The 6026-nt window shown below is 37.8% G+C and overlaps 1 protein-coding gene across 1 annotated transcript in view; it reads right to left on the bottom strand.

Annotated features, from left to right (window-relative positions):
- Positions 1–6026, bottom strand: part of LOC117255831 (zinc finger protein Aiolos-like) — a 37996-nt gene that overhangs the window by 31068 nt on the left and 902 nt on the right. The window lies entirely within an intron of this gene.

Raw genomic sequence — 6026 nt, 5'->3', positions numbered from 1 at the left:
AAGCCATAGCTTTTCACAACATCAAGACCAAAGTGAAAAGTGAGATTAGTTTGAACAACTGTATCTCTGAAAGGCCAGAGTAGATTTGCTTCATCACCCCGTGGTTAACTCTGCTTCCTCTCTTTGCCGACGAGCTCTCTGTAGCATCGTGGTCCAGAGGGACTGGCAGCGTAGCAGGGCTAGAAACTCTGTACACTGCTGATAGGATAATCTTATTTCTCCAGCTGGTGCTAAGATGCCAGTGTGACTTTCATGTTTGTATGAATATGCTTCAACATACAGGATTTCTCTCCAAACAGACTGCTTGGCAGAACTTTGGTGGTGCTATATACTGATTGTGCCAAAATACACAACAAAAAAAATGGCTTCTGCACTTTTTGGGCATTGTTTAGGATTGGAACAGAAGACTGGGATTTTCAGGAAGTGGAGCAATTAGCATCAGCAAGTGTGAGGATCACCTAAATGTGTGACCATCTGCACTAGCTACTGGCAATGGCTGCTTTCCATGTGTGTATTCAATGTTATTGTTAAACATAAAAGGAACATCCCACATTGGTGCTGCACTATCACTGCAGCTAACTGGCTGAATGTTTTATTGGCCAGCGTTGAACACTGCAGGCGTGATGTGTCTTAAATATACAAGCAGAGTGTAATAAGCTCCTGGCAGCATAGCAACACCTAGTTAACATGAAGCTATGAATGGAGGGGTGTAGCAGTAAAGATAGCTTAATGATTATGTGGAAACCAGAGTTTCCTCTGTCAACCTGGCAGCGATAGTTCTCAGTTTTCATATCGTCTGTGGGGCATCACACTACTAATTAAAGGAGTGTATTACCAGTGCAAAAGACATAACTACTCATCTGATATTTTAGATACTGTAGGCGAGACTGGTAATATTCTTATAGCAATTTGATTGTACTGGTGGTGTGTATTATGAGTTCAGGTGAGAGCAGCAGGTTTAAGCTAATGCTGGTGTTTGTCACCAGCAGATAAGGACAGCCTGCTCAATCTGTCCCATGGGAGACTATGGTTATTATTAACTCAAGCACAAATTCATGTTGTGCAGATGGACAATGATTATTAGTGACACAGAACGACATAAATTTTAGCCTAACAAATCATCTGTGTGTAGATTACGGTGCAGTAACATCAGATATGTTAAAAATAAAGTAGATTAGAATGAGACAGATATTCACAGCTACTGTCACACAATTAATTTTTAGTTCTTTGTTGGTTTTTGTCTCCACATTCAATTTTACCTCAATGTCAGGTAAGCTTTAAATAGGACTATTTGAGCACAACACACCCGAGGTGTGGACTTGAGTCACATGACTTGGATTCAAGTCACAAATTTGATGACTTTGGACTCAACTTGACAAAACCAAAAGTTGGACTTTTACACCAGTGACTCCTGACTTCACTTGGACTTGAGCCATCTGACTTGAAAATACTTGATAACTACCCCCAAGCCTAAAGATAAAAATATGTTATTCAAAAAGTGTGCAATGAATCAATTAATTTCCCTTAATTTCCTGAATCAACTAACATTTACGCAATTCATTCCCAACAAGCTGACACTTAATTCCCTAGATGTGCTTTGTTTAAACCAATCAAACAGCATCAAATCAAATTGCAGGACAGAACCAGGAAGAACTTCCAAGAAACTTGTTTTAATAAATAAATGTAAAATGTAATAGCTTTCAAAATGTAACATGACTTGTTTAGGACTAAATACTCAAAGTTTAGGACTTGGCACCTGACTTAGGGCTTGAGCTTAAGACTTGAGACTTAATTGTGACTTACAAAACAATGACTTGGTCCCACCTCTGCAACACACTAAAGGGAGGTTCATTCAGCTCCACACAAAAAATAAAAAGTGCCATGACACCCATTATTATCATTATTATTATCATTATTATCATTATTATTATTATTATTACTATTATTATGCATTTTTTGCACATTTTTCCACATTGAATTTGGTCTATTTTGTTCCCTAAAAAGCAGTAGTACACATATATAAATTGTGGGTCAGAGAAAAATAAAAACCTCAAATTTTGTTGCCTCTCTCATTTGATTATTGTGCAAGGTAAAGGTAGTAAACCATGACCTTTAGGTGTAAAAAGTAGTTGCTCTCCCACAATAATCTCAATGCAGCTAACTGTGGACAGTTGATATGGGCCAGCCGATTCCCAGAATTAATCTGACAAATGTTTTCCCTTATTTCTCTAATGTATCATCAGACGGCACTTAGGGGTGTGAGGGTAAAATACTTCATTATTTGTGCACAGAAAAACTTGGAGGGTGTGTTTAAGTGCACTTTGTCTTCTGCCATTTTGCAACAAAACTCCCTTAAGAAACTGGAATAAAAATCTTTGAAAGAATAATCAGTTTTCTGTAGATGCACACCCTATATGATTCATCATAACAACCTATTCAATCAAAAAATTATCTGAGGTAACTTCTAGTTTTGTCTCTGTGTTGGCCTAGATATTCTGTCGTATCAGTCAGAAATCCCAGTCACTGACAGGACTACATACTACGAGGAGTTTAATCACTGAAACCAGTTGTAAATTTGCTGGAGACAGTGTATTGCCACTCCACTTTTACTGGTCACTAAAGAAGAAATGTTTCCAAAGGTAGATCACCAGAACACAGACGTGGTATGGGTGGAGAGTCATAGCTACAGTTTAAATATGTCAGAAACCAAATATCCTAAAACTCATTCCAAAGACTACAGGCAAAGTATCTGGAGACACCAATACTCATACAGTGAACTGCATGCACACAAAAAAAGTTCCAGCAAATCCTATTTTATCATTCATCAACTAATGAAGTGTAACTAAACACATTCAGACACATTTGTTTTTGTTTATTGTAATCTGTGAGAGAGATGGCAAAGGGTAATGGCTTTGACTTTGTAAAAGGCCTTCTAACTACATAAACGGTGTATTTAAGCTATAGTATGTTGCTTGATCTCTAACTTTGCTGTACTGAACTGTAATTGCATTTCTCGAGAATAGACTGTTCCTGTTTGCCTTTGATATTATCTATTAATGTGTAGAAGATATAAAGTAACGTTTGCATGCATACAATTGGACTGGGGTTGGAAAGAGCGGAGGTTTGTGTATCTTGTCCAGAAGAGGACCGTTATACTAAAACACTGAAGTGATCAAAGAACTGAAATATAGAGTTTCAACCAATTAAAATGATCAGTCACATTGTAAATGTTTACCTGATGACAATGTACACATTGTAATACATCAATTAAAACACTTTAGAAACAATAATGTTTCTGTTATCATTAGTAGCAGATGTAATATTAGTATTAGTGGTGGTATTGTGAGATTTTTTTATGCCATATAGGAGTATGGAAATGTCATGCTGCAACTATGTTTTAAAATAAAGTTGTGCTGACATAAATAATGATTGGAAAACTTATTCCAATGTTTGTATCACATAGACAAAATATCAAACATACAGATAAATTAAGAACGAACTAGTACATTAAGATGAACTAGTCACTGGTAAATGCAACAATTTTGTTGTTGCTGCCTTTTTTCAAAGGTTTCAGTTAATGTTGAAAGATTTTTATGCACTTAACAGATATATTAATGTCAAATTTTGGTGAGAAAAAAATCCAGTGAGCACTTCTTCTTTACCAAGATAATCCATCCACCTGACAGGTGTTGCAAATCAAGATGCAGATTAAACAGCATCATTACTACTCAGATGTGCCTTGGAATAATCACAATTAAAGTCCACTCTAAAATTTGATCACACAACACAATGTGTCAGATTCCCCAAGTTTTGAGGGGGCATGCCATTGGCATGCTGACTGCAGGAATGTCCACCAGAGCTGTTGCCCATTAACTGAGTTTTAATTTTTTTACTACCATACGCCATCAACAACGTACTCTCTGTGACTTTGGCAGTACATCCAAAAGGCCTCACAACCACACAAGTCCGTTACAATGACAAACTGGTGTCAGGTCAAGACCCTGTTGAGGTGGACAAGCATACAGATGAGCTTCCCTGAAACAGTTTCTGACACTTTGTGCAGCAGAAATTCTTCAGTTGTGCAAACCAACTGTTGCATCAGCTGTTCCGAGTGTCTGGTCTCAGACGATCTTGCAGGTGAAGATGCCGGAAGTGCAGGACCTCAGCTGGTGTAACTACATGTGGTCTGTGGTTGTGAGGCCATGGATTGCCCAACTGACTGACACAACATTGGAGATGGCTTACAGTATTGAAATGTACATTCAGTTCCCAGATGGTGGTCAGGTGGGTCAACGACCCACATTGTGACCTTCACGACTCTGAAACTAAGAGTTCACGTGACCCCTACGACTCTGCAAGGGTTCCCACCCACACAGGTTTTATAGCCTGCAACTTCATACCAGTCATTTAGAGTTGAAGAAGCTTCTTGGATGAGAGGCGAATCAGCATCTTGATGTCACACCTGTCAGGTGGAGTGCTCACTAACACAGATTTGGATGCCTACGTTAACCACTCAAGTTGCAGTTTACATCGATGTCTGTCCAGACTTTTCTAATATATGTAGTGAAGACTTTGTGGGAATTTAATAAAAGATATTAAGTGTTGGGGCGTCGGTGGCTTGGTGGTGGAGCGGGCGCCGCATGTGCAGGGCTGTTGCCGCAGTGGCCCGGGTTCAACTCCAGCCTGTGGTCCTTTACTGCGTGTCCTTCCCTCTCTCTCTCCCCCCCCCTTTACGCTTAAGCTGTCCTATCAATTAAAGGCTAAAACGCCCAAAAAATATCTTAAAAAAAAAAAAAGATATTAAGTGTATATTTTTGCCAAACGTGGATGTTTCACACACATCTTCAACCCTGCAGCACGATCTATCTATCAACACAGTTTCAAGGTGAACACCCAGTTCTGTCACCAATTCAGTATCCATCCAAATGTCTCCCCTCCTGTTCCTGAGTTATGGACAAAAAGATGTTTTTGTGGAACACTATGATGTCACAGTAAAGTTAACCTTTTGTCACTCCATCATTTTATCCTATCATACATCACCTGAAATTTTGTTCTAATTTATTAGAATGTGAATTCTTGAGATATGGCCATTTTGTGAGGTCAAAATGACCTTTCACCACCAAATTCAAACCAATTCACCCTTGAGTAAGTGGATGTTTGTGCCAAAGTTAAAGAAATTCCCTCAAGGCTTTTCTGAGATATTGCTTTCAAGATAATGGGACATACAGTACGGACGGATGTGCAGTTGTACAGAATGACAGACAACCTGAAAATTTAACGCTTACTGGCCACAGCTGTTGCCAGCACGGAGGTATAAAAATGTATTTACCACATCTCACATAATTTAAGTATTTATTATAACATATAATATAATGTTATATTAATATAATATGATGTTTAAGGGCTTTTTGGGTGTTTGAATCTTATTTATTTGAACTTAAATATAACATATTTGTGATTTGTTTGCGTTGTTTTTAGTTATAACTGGCACTAATGTAACTGCCATCAAAGCTTAATGTTTAAAACTTATTTTATATTTGTTGTTTGTGTTGTTTTTTTTTCACAACTGTAAAATTTTCAATTTGGTCACAAAATATCTTGGTTAAGTGAAAATATGTTTGAGTCATATGTTTATGTTAAAAACAATATATGAGAACATATTGTTATCAGATTTTATATTTATATTGTTGATATCTGCTTCAAATGTCCAGTAGCAGTGATAGTGTTATCAGAGGAAGTGATGACATGTGACATTTTCCTAATGATGTGATTTGCTGGGTAAGTAGGCTACAGCATTGTCCACCTTTGAGCTCCAAATCAGCAAAGCAGCCATAGATACTGTGATACAATCAAACAGGAAACAAACCTTTGGACAAAAGATTGTTGGTGCATGACAGCTTATTGAGCTGTGTGAGAATTCTACACAGCTTGTCAGTCTACCTGCTTCAGTTATCGAATGGTGAAAAGATCAATATGTTGCCTCCAGGTCAGAGACAGAAAACAAAACATTTACAGCTTTGTTGATC

The sequence above is a fragment of the Epinephelus lanceolatus genome, chromosome 3 (genome assembly GCF_041903045.1).
Source record: "Epinephelus lanceolatus isolate andai-2023 chromosome 3, ASM4190304v1, whole genome shotgun sequence".
Classification (NCBI taxonomy): domain Eukaryota; kingdom Metazoa; phylum Chordata; class Actinopteri; order Perciformes; family Serranidae; genus Epinephelus; species Epinephelus lanceolatus.
This window is presented reverse-complemented; position numbering and strand designations above follow the sequence as displayed.